The following is a 16,438-nucleotide window of genomic DNA, read 5'->3' as shown; positions in this document are numbered from 1 at the left end:
GTTCACTCAAGTTTTTGCATCAAGATTTTTCCAAACTAGAAATGAATACAACTGCTCATTTCTGTTTATTTGATGAAGTAATTGCTGCAAATACCGGGAAACAAGTGTTCTTATGTCAGCTTCTTTGTGCAAATACAGGAGGTGTGATGTAGACTTACAATCAATGGATGGCTTCCTGTTATCAGAGTGCTTATGCAGCCATAACCCTTAAAAGCGTGACACTGTATGCTATTTCCCCATTTCCACTTCACAGAGACCTTTATTGGGTCTTGTGCACATACACATGTATGTAAGTACGTATACATTATACATGCGGTATATGGGCATATGTGCTTGCAAGTGAGTGTGCCTATCCATGTGCTTCATGGAGATCAGAGAAGCCTGGCATCCTGCTCTATCATTCTCCTCCTTATGCCCCTGAGAGAGAGAAAGTCACTGAACCTGGAGCTAGGTTCTCTTATCTCCATTTCTGTAGCATTTTACTTGGATGTTGGCTTCAAAATCTGCATTGTTATTCTTGCACAGCAAGCACTCTTATGCACTGAGCCATCTCCAGCCCCAAGTTTATTAGTTTTAGTGAGAAGTTGGAAATCAGAGCTGGAGAGCTGGCTCAGTAGTAAAGAGCACTGAATTGTCTTCCAGAGGACCTGGATTCCATTCCCAGCACCCACATAGTGGCTCATAACTGTTTGTAACTCCAGTTCAGGGGGCGTTTAACACCCTCTTCTGACCTCTTCAGGCACCTAATATTCAGTGTGCCACATACATGTAGTCAAAATTCCTATAAACGCTAAAAAAAGCAGCACCAACGTGAGTAAGTGAGCCTCTGTGGGTCAGGCAAAGACGGACTCAAGAAGCCCTGAGTGTTTCTCAAATAATTCCACTCTGTCTCTGTGAGAATTGTTACAGAACAAGCAGTGAAATAGCCTGTGTTCTCCTTAGGAGTGTGCGTGCATGCGTGCGTGCATGTGTGTGTGTGTGTGTGTGTGTGTGTGTAATAGTGCACCTAATTGTTGAAAAAAGAATGTATAAAGAATAGTTGAAACACCTGCCAGTTTGATGGATAATGGTAGACTCCTTATTTAATTTCTCAACTTCTCAGATTTTTGTTAAATTAGAATATCTTTTCATAATTCATTGGATATTCATATTTTCTTCTTCTATGATTTACATTTAATACCTTAAAAACTAGGTGTTAAGGTGAACTAGTCCATAGTCTATATTCTGAGATTCTCTCTCTCTAAGGATTCTATTGAGTGTAAATGTAAATACAAGGATAGAGGATACATTAATTTAGAGTTAGCATATGCACCGGGTTGTCACTGTCAGTCAGCATACACCTCTCCGGCTGCATTGCCCGTCTGCACATCCCATTCTGGGAGAAGGCTCTCTCAGCTGTGCATTCCCTTGGCTTCTCTGTCTACTGGCTTTAGCTGGGTTGGATGAATGGAGAGAACCACAGGAGGACATCCAGAGAGAAAAGCTCACAATCTGTCCCTCCCCTCCAGGCTCCTCTCTGGTTCTCACTGTAGCCATCTACTGTTATGGTTCCAGTGCTCACAACGTTCAACTCGCACACTTTCCTGTTTTAGGTAAATGATTTTGAGACTCTCATCTGTTCCCTGAAGGAATACTGCTGGACATGGCTTCTAATTAGAGTGGTAATGACATACTAATTTAAGAGCAACTAAGACAATGTCTTTCCTGATTTGGGTCCAAACCTCCCCTTTTAGAAAAGTCAGATTCTGCATCATCTGTTTTTTCCCCCACACTGAGTAGATTCAATACCAGTCAATGCTATATTGAGCATTTTCATGTCTTAGAACAGATAATTTGCACTGAAAATACAATCTGAAATTCAAACTGATGCTTAGATCAATTTTACCAATTATGTGGAATAAATGTCTGCTCACACTCTTATAGAAGAGTTTTTTACTTCAGAGGATTTCAAAGACATACAAAAGTTGACAGGATAACATAATCAGTTCACATCTGTGTGTAACTCAGTCCCAGTCACTATCAATCTCATTGTGTTTATTCCTTGCTTCCTTCTCATATTATTCACTTGCTCCCTTCTCATATTATTATTATTATTATTATTATTATTATTATTATTATTATTAATTTTTTTTTGGTTTTTCCAGACAGGGTTTCTCTGTGTAGCTTTGTGCCTTTCCTGGATTCCACTCTGTAGACCAGGCTGGCCTTGAACTCACAGAGATCCTACTACCTCTGCCTCCCGAGTGCTGGAATTAAAGACGTGCGCCACCATTGCCCAGCTCCTTCTCATATTATTTTTTTTAACAAACTTAAAATATATCATGATTTATCTAAAAGGTCAAGATCTTCAAAAATATCTATCCATGAATCATAGTTACAAATAAAAAAACAATATCACCTATATATTCTTCTAATTATTTTACATTACATTTTTTATTCACTTTAATTTAGATCTTAGTAAAGATTCATGTTTTAATTATCATCACTTCCCTCCCTCCCTTCCTTTTTTTCTCTTCCCTCCCTCCCTCCCTCCCTTCCTCCCTTTTCTTTTTCTATCTTTCTTTTTGAGATAATTTCTCTATGTAGCTCAGACTACCTAATACTTGCTATGAAGGCCAGGCTGGCTCAAAACTTGTGATGCTCCTGCCTTACTTTCTCAGCCTCCAGATCCATCATATTTTGCAAAAAGCAGTGGTGTCTATGTCTGGATGGATCTGTGCCTGTATGTTTTCTTGTGGACATGAGCGATAGAGAATTGCATCAGGCTCAGCTGGGTGTGTAAATGTATGTGGCCACTGCATGTTTGTTGCTGATGGGTCTTGGATGCCTGAGTTTATGTCTTCCATTTGTCTTGGTGATAGCTTGACTGTTTCTATTGCAGCTAGCTGCCTGGGATCAGAATTTGCCTCTGGGCTTTCTGACCACTGAATCTGATGTAATGACAGAGATTCATATGTCATTTGGTTATAATATTGAAGCAACTTTATGTTGTTCTATCATATTTAAAAAACAGCTAAGGAATTGGGTATGGTTAAAAATCTGTAACAAAAAGTTAACTTAAAACTTGTAACTCCAAATTGGAACTGTTCTGGAAAACAACACATGGTTTGCCACCATCTTATTTAAGTACAGCCACATGGGCAGCTGTCATTTTGACTAGGGTTGGAGAAGAGGGGGGTCATGTGACTTCATCTCCATCTTGATTAAAGGTGACCACATGGAATGGGCCTACCAAGGAGACAACAAGTCTCCAAGATATTTTGGATTAGGATGGATTTTTTTGTATGACAATTCCTGTCCTGTATTGAAAATATGGTTTATAAAAGATAAGATTTAAAACAATGCTGGTTTAATGAGGTATTAAGGCTGTACCTCCATGCATTCATGTACAAGGATGTATCTTGTTGGCAGCCAGATTTTTTAATTTAATAGTAATCTGCTTGAGCCAGGTGGTGGTGGTGCATGCTTTTAATCCCAGCACTAAGGAGGCAGAGCCAAGCAGATCTCTGTGAGTTTGAGGCCAGCCTGGTCTACAGAGCAAGATCCAGGTCAGGCAACAAAGCTACACAGAGAAACCCTGTCTTGAAAAACAAAAAAGATTAATTTGCTTGATATTGATTTTAGAGATGCTGAATTGGTTACACTGTTAAAACTTGGTTTTACGTTCTATAAAAAAAAACCAAAACCAAAAACAAAAAAACAAACAAAAAAAACCATTGGTTAATATGAGTGCCAGGATAAAAGTTTTAGAAAAACTTGTTAAAACAGATCATAGAGATAGTCAGACCCAGAAAGAGGAATTTAAAGGAGAACCAATCTCAGCATTGCATTATAAGGTTACAGAGAAACATCCTAAGGCTTTTAAACAGCCAATCTTAATTTTTCCAGTAACCTTACAGGAACTGCCACTGACACATATCCCCCAGACTGTGTAAGAGCTGAATGGACTCCTGTGCAAATATTAGATTTGAGGAGACTTAAGGAACCTATATTCTCATATGGAATGCATTCACTTTTTGTAAAGCAGATGTTAAACTTGTGGTCAACTTTTAATAGAATTATCCCTCAAGACTGGAGAGATTTGGTTACAGCAGTTTTGGAAGCTGGTCCTCAATTACAATGGAAAGATGGGGCCAAGACCATTGAACAACTAAGTAGGGCTAGAGGTATGGAAATCTCCGAAGACCAACTTCTTGGAGAGGAAGATTATGCTAATATAGAAAGGCAATCTTTATATGCTTGACCACACCCTGCTTTTATGCCATATAGCAGGCTTGAATGCTTGGGACAGAATTTAAGAAGTAGGAAAGAAAATTGAGTCATTTACTAAAGTTATGCAGGGCCCAAAAGAAACCTTCACTGATTTCTTACAAAAATTACTTCAGCATTACATAGAACGATACCACATTCAGAAGCTAAACAAACAATAATTGAATCTCTGGCTTTTGAAAATGCTAATGTACAATGCAAAAGGGTAATTAGGTCATTAAAGGCAAGATCAGCACCCTCAGTGGAGTGGACCTGAGATATAGTCAATATTGAATCTCATAACCATGATGATACTTGGATAGGAGAGGTGAATTCCAGAGGTTTGAAGAAAAACTGAAATGTCATATGTTTCAGTTGTGGTAAACAAGGTCACCTAGAAAGGGACTGTAAACAGGGCATTCCTAGAAACAATGTTTTTGCTAAGAATAATCCCAATAGAATGCCCCTCCCTTCTGGAGTATGCAGAAAGTGTGGCAAAGGCAGGCATTGGACTAACAAATGAAGACCAACAAGGGACAGACAAGGTAATCCTTTGTTGTTGGGAAACACCCTGGGGACCTCTCATAGGCCCCCATGTCAAATTCAGTTCAGTTGTTTCCTGTCATCATGGGGGAAACTCCTTCCTAGAGCAATTAGAGAACCTAATGACTATTGTAAGAAGCCATACTGCTCTAGATAATAGAAAAGCTATAAAAGAGAGAACAAAAAAATCCAGGAGAAACAATAAAGTGAATATTTTGGCACACTTGCATAAATGAACAAAGACAAAAATTAAAAATACATATAAATGCCATTGAAGGTCTTGTAGACATAGGTGTGGATGTAACAATAATTGCACCAGAATCTTGGCATCCAAATTGGTCTCTTCAGGAGGTAAATGTTTAGCTGTTAGGAATTGGAACATTATCTCAGGTAATATTATTTCCTTCTTGGGTCTCTGAGGGAGTTGAAGACTAGTTAGTTATAGTTTTTCTTGTCCAGATTCAGAAAAGAAACTCACTAAATAGGTGTAAAGTATATAAGATTGAGAGTCTATTTAAAAGATAGTTTTAGATGGTAATGTAAGTTAGGATAGAAAGGGAATTATGTACAAGACTTTAGACTCATCAAGATAGGATAGATAATGGAGTATTTTCTCTGAATTTGTCAAATGCAAATGTACTAGACATTGTTGATGTATTTATTGCCTGTATATATTATATATAGCTATTGTACTTATTGTATCTAGTTTTCCTTAGACAAAAAAGGGGAAATGTGGTGGTATTTTGTTTGTGATCTAATAAATAAAGCTTGCCTGAAGATCAAAGTACAGAGCTAAGCCACTAGTTAGCCATAGAGGCCAGGCAGTGGTGACACATATCTTTAATTCCAGAACTTGGGAGGCAGAGGCAGACAGATCTCTGTGAGTTCAAGGCCACTCTAAGCTACACAAGATCAATCCAGTCTAAAAGAGAAACAGAGACAGGTAGTGGTGGTACACACTTTCGATCCCAGCATTTGAGATCTCATGCCTTAAATTCCAGAACTAGGGAGGTGGAGACAGGAAGTGATATGGCTGGGTAGAAAGAAGAATATAAGGCAGGAAGATACAGAAGTTCAAGTCCCTTTCAGCTAAGAAGTTGGCAAGGTGAGAGGTGGCTATGGCTTGTTTCTTTGTCTCCCTGATCTTTCAGCATTTACTCCAATATCTGGCTCTGGATTTTTATTAAAACCAATTAGAATTCATGCTACAGATTGCCTGCATTGCCAAAACAAGATAGGTTAGTCTCCCTAAATTCCTACTGCACAGGTCAGTCTGTAATATCTTCTGGGCGTGGCAGCTAGACATTAACACTGCCCTGGGACCTCTGTCCGCAAGGACCGTGGAGGAAACTGAGGTAGCTATCTAGGTAGCCAGTAAGTCTCTGTCATTTTTAATAGATTCATAAGCTGCTTCACTTATGCTTACTCAGGTGAAATTTATCTTTCTCAGATCTGATGATGTTTGATGACTAGCATACTGATAGCTTCGCCCTTTTAACAGCTCCCCCTGACCTCCAAAGACTACCACCACCTTGGTAGCATTAGTTAGTTCATTAGTTAAGTTTCTTGTTAAAAAACAGACAAGTTTGCCTTGTTCATAGCTTCACAGTAAAGAATACACAGGTTTCAAATGTGACTTTCCACTAAGAAACACAGAAATGATTTAAGATATATAAATGTAAGTTGTAAAAGTATAAGTAAATGATTTAAAGTATATAAAGATGTTTCAGACTTCTGTCCCCTTTCTGTGCTATTATTACACTGGAATTTTGGAGGTTCAGAGTTTTAGCATTGATAAATGGAGTTCTAATAAACTGATAGAGCACTGACTCCTACTATTCAGTCACAAGTTCAAGATTTTAAAATTTCCTCTGGTTGTCTTCTAAGTATAGACTTAAAGAGATGTGTTTTATTGGGCTAAAACCAGGCTCTCTAGACATAGGAAAAATGTTCATGCCTTTTAACCCAAAGCCATAGCCTTTGCTATGACACCAGGTGTAAATCTGTTCTAGCTGTTTTACAAACACCTACATGTTCTTGGAATCAACTGTGTCAAAAAATCTGGCCTGGTGGAAAATAATATTGAATCACTCCACGAATTGTCAGAAGAACTTCATCAATACAACCAGGGCACATCTCCATTCATCCTTTCTGGCAGTTTTCCCATTCATAGGGCTGATGGTAATGATTTATTTTTTTTTCTCCTAGCAACTTGTCTTCTCTGCTTCTTCTAGGAATGGATTCATAAGGTTTCTAGCATGGCAATTAACTGAATGTTTCTTCACCCATACCTCCTGCTGAACATGAATCCACCAACTCCTGAATCCTCCTCTCTACATGTACCATGGCAACAGGAAATAGCCAGATTTGAACCTGTGCCCATATACCCAAAAAGGGCAGGATATTTGGCTGGAATCTCTAGCTTACTCCAGAGGGGCCCACTTCTCTTTCTCCAAACCCCTCCTTCCTCTCAGAGAATCTCCACTGGAGAAGAGCTGCCAAAAAGCCTAGTCCTGCATTCTTGATAACTGTGGCAGTTCCTCCCCTAAAGTTGCCAGTGGCACAATCCCCACCTAAAGTGTTATAAGTGGCCAAATCATCCCCCATTGCCTACAGGATATTTAAACTCCCTCCTTTAGTTCAGGCCATGTGATTTTCTCCTGTGCTCCTTCCCCTGCTTCAATCTCTGGGTGCTGGAGGACTCACCCAAGAATTGGTTTGCTCAGAACACACCTGATCTTTTATTTTTCAATTTGGCTTGATCTGCATCAGTGGAGAAACCTATTATTGGGGAATAGAACTATTTTAACACCAAGACAAACAAAACTTTCTGTGGGAAACAGAGTTTGTTATAAATTATATAGATTTTAATCCATGCCATATGAACAACTCACAATTCCTCGAAGACTTATAGTTTACACTATAATCTTAAGATATAGAGCAGCATACAAAGAAATAACAGGAATAAAAGATTTTTAGGAATGAGGAAGTGGAGCTTTAGAGGTAAGGGACTTTGGAAGTATAAGAACAAGTTTAGGTGTAAGTTATTTGGGGATCACTTGTTTGTGGCAGTAGTAGTTAACAATTTGTGAGAATTTGGAAATAGATTTGCCAATTTTAGCCATTGCTTTGTACTGATGCCAAGCTGACAAAAAATCTGAGTCTATGTGTGTGAGAGAGGGTCGGTCACAAAATGGAACACTGAGCGAGTGTGTTCCTATAATTTCCAAGGGGAAGTTGACAGTGGAGGCCAGCTGCAGGACTGCAGGCAAAAACTGAGAGATAGCATAGTGGGTCTGCAGTCTGGCTACAAGGGGAGAGAAAGCCGGGAAGGAGCAGTAGAAAAGAGAGGTGTCAATGTGGGTCTGTAGGCCAAAAGAGCCAGAGCCATGTGGAAAATGCATTGGGCTAGAGCTTAAGCTGTGGGTCTCAGGCTGCTGGGAGAGGGGCAAGAGCAGGAGAAGAGATGTCCACATGGGTACAGGAAGCTACAGGAACCAGACAAGAAAACATGTACCCACGTGGATGGTAATGCAGGGCAGAGGGGTGCAGCAGTGGAAGAACTGGGCTCTAGAATTTTGAATCAAATTTGTAGACAAATGATCCGTACATACCCTATGGAGAGTTAGGTCAGTAGACGATATAAGGGGGGAACAGGCATGTGCTGGGCAGGAAGCAGCTGGCCTCTGTGGCTCTGACTCCCACATTGTAACAAATGTAAGGACAGGACACTTTCGCAGTTTAGGGTGGGAGAGCAGACAGAAATAAAGAGAGCGGATCTGTTGTGGGTAGAGAGACTCCCAGCATGGCCAGAGTAGAGAATCCCAGCATGGCCAGACCAAACGCCAGGAGAGCCTAGTGAGTAAGAGGCAAAGCGGGTACCTTTCGGTGGGCTCTTTCAAGGTATGCCACGAAGAGAACATACCGGGAACAACAGAGCTAGTACAAGAGGTTTATGGGAATGGGGAGTGTGAAAGAGTGAAGGCTATCTGAGAGTGGAGACACGAGAGGCAAGTAGACAGACAGCAGAGAACAGGGAAGAGAGAGAGGCGGAAGTGCAGAGCTCCTGGACAAGGGAGCTCAAACCATTTGTCCTGCGGTGTGAGAGAGCCCCAATTTGGATATTTCATATTAGACACTCCAGGGGTGACTGAGGATCGGGTTTAGACCTGGGTGGAGTTGCCCATTTCCAAGCCTGTGAAGAGATTAAAGACTAGGGTGGGGCATCCCCCGAGATAGCCTGGGGTCGAGAGGTGGGGGTGGGCAGCCTTTGGGTAGGACATCTCCCCGACAAAGGTCCCAAGGAACAAAGATGGTCTTTGCTCTTGAAATTAGTCGGGCTTGCCCTGGTGTGGCCAAGGCTTGGCAGGAGATCCAGAAGATCTTTGACCCAGAAGGGGTTTTAGCCCGGTAGAGGTACCTGGACCTCTGTAGGCAGTGGTGTGGAAATGGGTGACTTACCTCAAGTTAAAAGTCGATCCAATCTGGCAGAGACGAAAATAAAGAGAAAAGGCTTAAGTCTTCCTGGGTTTCCAACACCAAGATAATAGGCTTTCTGTACCTCAATAATAGGTTTCTCTGCTGACGCAGTAAGCCAGATGAAGTCAAATTCAAAAGCAAAAGATCAGGTATCTTCTGAAAAGGCAATCCCGGGTTGACTCTTCCAGCCCCCAGAAATCAAGTCAGAGGAAGAGGTAGGAGAAAAATCACATGGCTGTAGTGGGTAGCTGTTCCAGCTTTGACCTTGAAGCACTGCCCCAGTGAGGCAGCCTGTAACTGCCCCCCCCCCCCCCCACCTAGGACCTGCCCCTGGGGCATGGCCAAGACAGGAGCCTTGAAGACCCGTGATCCAGTCTTTTTTCATTTAGTTCATTTTAATACTATTATGAATTCATGTGCTTTGAATATTGATGCATTTCAGTTTTCCTCACTGAGAATCAGTTTGTTCAATCTCTAGCTCTGGAGCCTATGTCTTTTTTTATTTTTATTTTTATTTTTATTTTATTTTTTATTTTATTTTTTTTCTGGAGCCTATGTCTTATTGACAAAACTTTAACAACCTTTGTCAGCTTCCTGGCTGTTTGATATTCACAATGTTCATGCTCACTTCTGGCCCTAGATCTACACTCTCCCTAGAATCCTTACTCACCGCCCAACTCCGAATTGGAAAAATATTGTTTGCAGAGCCAGAAACCATATGTTATCAGAATATATTTCCATTGGTTTGCTCATTGTTTCTAGGCCTTTATTTTGGCAGAATTTGGGAGGAAAAATAAAATGATTTCTTGTTATTACTTTCTGTTACTTTTGTGTAGAATCTTAGTAGCATATTTTTGTTTGTTTGGTTGTACTACCACTAATTTTAGAATTCTAGTAAGACCACTGCCTTGCATCAGTCAGCCTATTTTGCCGCTTTACAAATATTTGCAACAATTTTAAAGAATCAAGAATTTATTTTGGCTTCTTCTATCAAAGCATTGGTCCATCATGGTGAGGAGGGCTTTGCATAACAGAGTGACTCTCTTCAGGGGGCAGGCAGAAGGAGGGAGGGAGGGAAAGAGGGAAGGAGAAGGAGACAGAGATGAAGAGGGAGAATGGGAGGGAGGTGGAGAGAAGGAGGGGAAGGGGGAGGGGAGAAAGAGAGACATAGGGAGAATTATCTTTTATTCCATCTTGTCCCCAGCCTATAGAACAGTGCTGCCCAGGTTTCCACACTCAGGATAGCTCTTGCCCCTTAGCAACTCTCTGTAGAACATCCTCACAGACACACTAGAGATGTGCTTCACTATCCTCCACAATATCTTTCAGTCTAATGTACTTGGTCATCAAGGGTGCTCATCACAACCATCAATAGTATGTTTCCATGAAGGGCTAATTCATTGTTATTTGGCGATTTTGATCTTCATGTATATACTTGTTAAAATGGCATGTACTGAATCATTGGGACTTGTGTGATTGTGCTCCAAAGTGTATCTTAATTCAGGCTCAGTTTTATGCTACATCTACTGCTTTCTTAGTAGTTTGCTTTTATAACAATGTAAAATATTTATAAGGTTTCAAGTTCAAATCCTTGTGTTGATATCTCAGAATCTCAGGGTTTCTTCTAACTCATTGCCTAGATTTTTCAGAAAGGCTCATCATCCTTAAATTCTGGTATGCTCATAAAACGTGTAGGCTTCAGAGTCAAAGGTAATATTGATATTTTATCACAGTGCTTTGAGTCTTGACTTAAACCTCTTACAGAAGGGAGCCCTGAAAACTGTCTTTTCCTATATGGAAGTGACAGACTAGTGCTACATCTCACCTGACTGTACTCTTCTAATCAAGGACATCCCTGATGGAGTGAATTTAACAGTTCTGTCTAATCCCTACATCTGTCTTCTCTTATTTGCATTGAACTTGACTATATGTGTTTTTAATTCGGTACAGAACCTTGAAATCTTAAGACCCAGTAAGTTCTGGCACAGACTAGATACTCTCTTATAATATCTTAAAATATCAAGCAATATATGTAAGTAGTTAAAACTACATAAAGCAGATTATATGCCATACAATACATGTGTAGCTTCCTGATAGGAGAGGAAGTGAAGGGCAAAAACTGGTTTAATATGGACTATAATAAATTTAAGTGAAAATATTGTATATAAAGCATATATATGGCATTTATTATATAATCTGTTCATATATCATACAATCTGGTCACTTGTGTATCTTCAATATATATGCTTAAGTAACTTATGTCATCTGCAGATAATATTCACAAAAACATTCAGAGCATTTTCCTGTAGTCTAAATAATAAAAATGATGCTGAGATCTGGAGTTATTAATTTATTGAAGGTAAAACTTTGGTTTAATAAATAGAATTAAGCTAAAAATGTGTTTCTAATACATATCTCCTCTTCCTCAAAAACATTTTATTCATAGGCTTGGATAGATGGCTCAGTAGTTAAGAGAACTCGCTGCTCTTGCACAGGACTAGAGTTTAATCCCCAGCACCCATGTGGTGTCTCACAACCACATGCAGTGCCAGTTCCAGAGGATGTGATACTCTCTGCTAGCCTCTTTGGGATATATGCAGGCAAGTACTCATATACATGAAATAAAAGGAAATGAATCTTAAAAATATTTTTCTGAATTGTCCCTTGGCATTTCATACATGTAAAGTGCATTCTGGGAACACCTCTGTTCACTTCTGTAACTTCTCTTTGACCCCTCCCTATTCCCTTCCCAACCTTCCTGTAAGTCCTTTTCCAAGATTCATGTCTATTTTTGAGACCCACTAAGTTTAGTCAGAACTGTCTGTGTGTGGCTGGGTTTGGAACTATCCATTAGAGCCTGGTGGTCTCCTCAGTGGACACACAGCTATAGGAAATGACTACACCTGCCTCAGGATCTATCAGTTGTTCAACAGGAAGCACGGGGTCCTGTGCTCCCCACCCTGATCTGTGATTGGCTGTTGACAGGAAAGACCTATTCTTGTGGAGAAACATTGCAGGCTGCCACATCTGCTGTGAGGTCACAACTGTGTTGGATCTTCTATGGCCAGAAGTCACCATTTCACATCCCTTCTCTTTATCTTCCAGCCCTCAGAGTCTTCTTACTTGCTTTGTGACGATGCCCGGGCCTTGGAGAGGGTGGTGTAAATGTCTTGTTCAGGGCTACAGACTGAACTTTCACTTATTCTCAGTACCTTAAGTAGCCATGAGTCTTCGCACTCACTCATTTACTATCTATCATTCATTGCAAAAAGAAGTATCTCTTGATGGAGGCTGGTGTTAGCATTTGTAAGGAGACTAAAAAAGAGCCATTGAAGTGGGGATGCCTTAAGGGTAAGGCTATCAGAACACAGGTGATAAGAAAGTATCTCCTCTCAAATGTAAATTGTTACACATCACTCTAGAATATTACCACTTTAATTGGGAAAAGGCCATAAGGCCTCAACCTTACTCAAAGAACCACAGGCAACTGAAGAATGCTAGGAGTAGAAGAAATAATCTTCCCCAGGAAAGAGCACACCAATCGGTTATCCAATACCAGATGGTCCCCTGAAAATCTACATACAAGTAACACTATATAAATGAGCAGGTTATATTTAGCAGGTTATATATACACATATAAGCATGAAACAACAATTAATGAAAAAAGAGGCCATAAATTTGGAAGAGAACAAGGAGGGGTATTTGGGAGGGCTTGAGGGGAAGAAAGGGAAGGGAGTAATGTTGTTATATTGTAATCTCAATTAAAAAAGTAATTCTCAAAGAACTAATAATAACATAGAGGTAGTAAAAATAAGAATAAAAGCAAAATGTTACTGTTTAGTTGATTATGCTCAAAATACTTTATCTTCAGCATATTTTCTCCTATTTTAACCCATACACAAATCCCTAGCCACAAAACTATCACCAAATACCACTTCCTCAAGTTTCTCAGTTTGGTCTGCTCCAATCTTTTAAGCAGCCAGGCTAAACACTTTAGCACCATCTGTGATTCGCCACAGCCCACTGTTCTCTCTTCCATATTCACCTTCCATATTTCTCTTGGGAAGATTTCCTGGAATCATTCCTTAATCTCCAGTTCTGCCATGGCTTTCTCACTTGTAACTGTTTGCCTTATCAATCACATACTGTATCTACTGGTGGAATAAATATGAATTTTGAAACCACAAAGATGCTGTTTCTTTTCTTTTTGATATTCATATGTGTGTTCACATGTGTGTGCAAGCGAACATGCACACAGTGCATCTGAATATGAAGGTCAGAAGCTGAGACCGGTTCCTTTCTCGGCTGCTTTCTACCTTCTCTATTGAAGGAGGCTCTCGTGTTGTCCTGGAAACTAGGTGTTGTGGCTTGTCTAGATTTTCCTGGGTATCCAGTCTCACCCTTACCCTGCCCCACCTCTGACAAGCAGTGGGATTGTAGTCTGGCATCTATGCCCATCCAACACCGATGAGAGTGCTGGGATCTGAATGCCAGTCTTCACACTTAAGCTGCACTTTACCCACTGAACCATCTCCCTGGCCTTGTAGGCTTTGTTTCAAATTGTGGTTCTGCCATTTAACATTTATGCAGTGAATTAATCTATGGTGTTGACTTTCCTTGTCAGAAAATCTATGTGTCTTTACTTTCTTGTAGATTTATTTGAGCACTAATGATAATAAAGGTCTTGACAACTGCTCTTTCCATACTTTATAGCAGGTGCTTCTTAAAATGGGGACATGTGTTTTCTGGTCTTGTAGTACCGAAACCCATGCAGTTCTCAATATTTTGTTCACCCTTCTTATAACCATTCCTAGACAATAACTAGTATCCCAAGGTGACTCCAAAGAGACCTTTCTCTTTCTATAAATCTGCAAGAATACATTCTCACTTTAACCTCGGTAGTTTATAAAGCCTGACTGTCAAGTAAACTATTTCACAGTTTCTCATGGTGTACCCTGATTCTAGGCTGACCTTTTGTGTACTCCCAAAGTCTTAATTTGTACAGTATCTCTCATTAAAGGTCTTGGAAGTAGGTCTTGTTTTTTTGCCCTGGTCCTGAGGCCTGGGACCTGTTTGGTGAGCTCACCCTGCCCTAACCAGAGCTCCTACCTTGTGCCTGGTGGCATGCTTTCTAAAAACTGGACTTTTCTTAACCTCTGCTTGTTAGCTGATGCTTTGCCAACTGCTGGCAGATTCTCGTGATATGAATCATCCTTGCAACTCTTTTGGGTGCTTACCCTTCTCAGTATCACATGGCCCCAGATTTCTCACCAAATTCCTGGCAAACATCATCTAGATTTGAGTGATGCAACTGTTTCATGGACTTTCTGTTTGCACTCCAGATCTGCTTCTGGGCTTGTCTCACCAACGTGTGTTCCTTCTGAATGTATAGTTGTAGTTCACAGTTTTGACTCTTTGTTCTCCCTTCCTATTTAACAGATATAGAACTGTGCCCTGACAAGTGAATTCATTACCTTGTCCTTGGAATTTTGAAACATCTTCTCTCTGTTTTCAGATATGTGTTTTGTGCATAAAGTATCCAGCTGACTGGGACTGGACACCTCATGGAAAGCCTGTCTCCACTGGCCTCACACTAGTTCATTCTTTGTCGGCATTGGGCTGTCACTCACACTGCTCTGCTCATAAGAGGGATCTTCCTTTCTCTTCTCCTGCAATCAAACACTGCCTACTCTTCAGTCACAAATGATGCTCCATCCTCTTTTTAAAGTCCCCTTTAGCGTCATCCCTGTCCAAATTCCTCCTATCATCTTAGCTAATTCAAGATTTCTACAGTGCCATTTACTTTGGTGATGTATGTATTTTGGCTAAAGTATTTAGACACAGTACAGTCGTTACTGTTCACACAGTAAGTCATATAAGAAACCTGGGACCCACCACGGAATCCTCCTGCATCCCACCACAACACGCTGCTTTTAACTGTCCTGATAAATTCCTGTGAATTCATGGCCCACATACTCCCATCTCCATGATGTGCTGGATTCTCCTCTTTCATCCTTCTTGCCTATGTTAATTGATTTTCTATCTTCTGTGGCAAAATACCCAAGGACCCAAAAACTTAAGGAAGAGACGGTTTACTTTTAGCTCATGGTTTGAAGGGATACAGTCTGGCCTGGTGCGAAAAGCATGGCAGCCAGGACACGAGTTCACTAGTCACATGTGTTCACAGTCCTAAAAGAGAGAGAGAGAGATGAATGATGGTCTCTAGCTCACTTTGCTGTTTCCTTTTCAATCCTTCTGTGACCTCGGTTGAGGAAATGGTGCTGCTCATCTTTAGGGTGAATACCGCTTCTTGAATTTAGTCTTTCTGGAGAACTCTGACATGTTCACAGACACTCCCAGAGGTATATTTCCAAGGCAATTCCAAATCCATCAAGTTGAAGTTGAATATGCACTGTTGAAACACCTGAACATCCATCTACACTGCGCTTTTTCAGAACAAATTACATATTTAAGTCTTTGGTGGCCTTCTGTTTATCATAGAGTAAAATGTAAACTCGTTTATTTACAAGCCCTACATAGCCTTTTTCCAGCTCCTAATATTTTCTTACCTCCTCTATCCCATGTTCCAGTACTGTATACTTTGTCAGCCTGACCTGTGAACTCCTTCTGTGCATGTGTCCCACTCTGATTAGCACTGGGAGACCTTTAGCCTCCTCCACTAGTAACCAAGGGTTCCTCTGCCTCCCTTCCTCTCCCTTCAGCCTAGACATCACTCATTCAAGTAAACCATGTCCAAGTTACCACAGCTGAGTCAGCCATCCTTCCTGGGCTTTCTCTATCATGGTTCATTTTCTTTTCAACAATACTAATTTCCTCTTGGCTTTCACCAAATAGTTAACTCTGAGAGCAACACTGTATTCACCCTGTCCAGTATCATATTTCTGCTGCCTAAGCTCAGTTTTGTACAAAATAATATAGTAAAAGCTCATTTGTAGATGTAACCACTATTAGGAAGTTCTTCCAAATGCCCCGCAACAAGGTTGCATCCCTTATATCAATTTACATTTTATTCAGTTTTGTTGCTCATTACACCCCATTCCAACCATGTCCTATCAACCAGCATTGATTAATCCCTAAAATAACATATTCAATTTTTATTTCTGCATGGCAAATTGCACTCACTTAGCAAGCTCAAACAATAACCATT

Source organism: Peromyscus eremicus, chromosome 19, assembly GCF_949786415.1.
Source record: "Peromyscus eremicus chromosome 19, PerEre_H2_v1, whole genome shotgun sequence".
NCBI lineage: Eukaryota > Metazoa > Chordata > Mammalia > Rodentia > Cricetidae > Peromyscus > Peromyscus eremicus.
The sequence above is the reverse complement of the archived record's forward strand: the minus strand, read 5'-3'. Positions refer to the sequence as shown.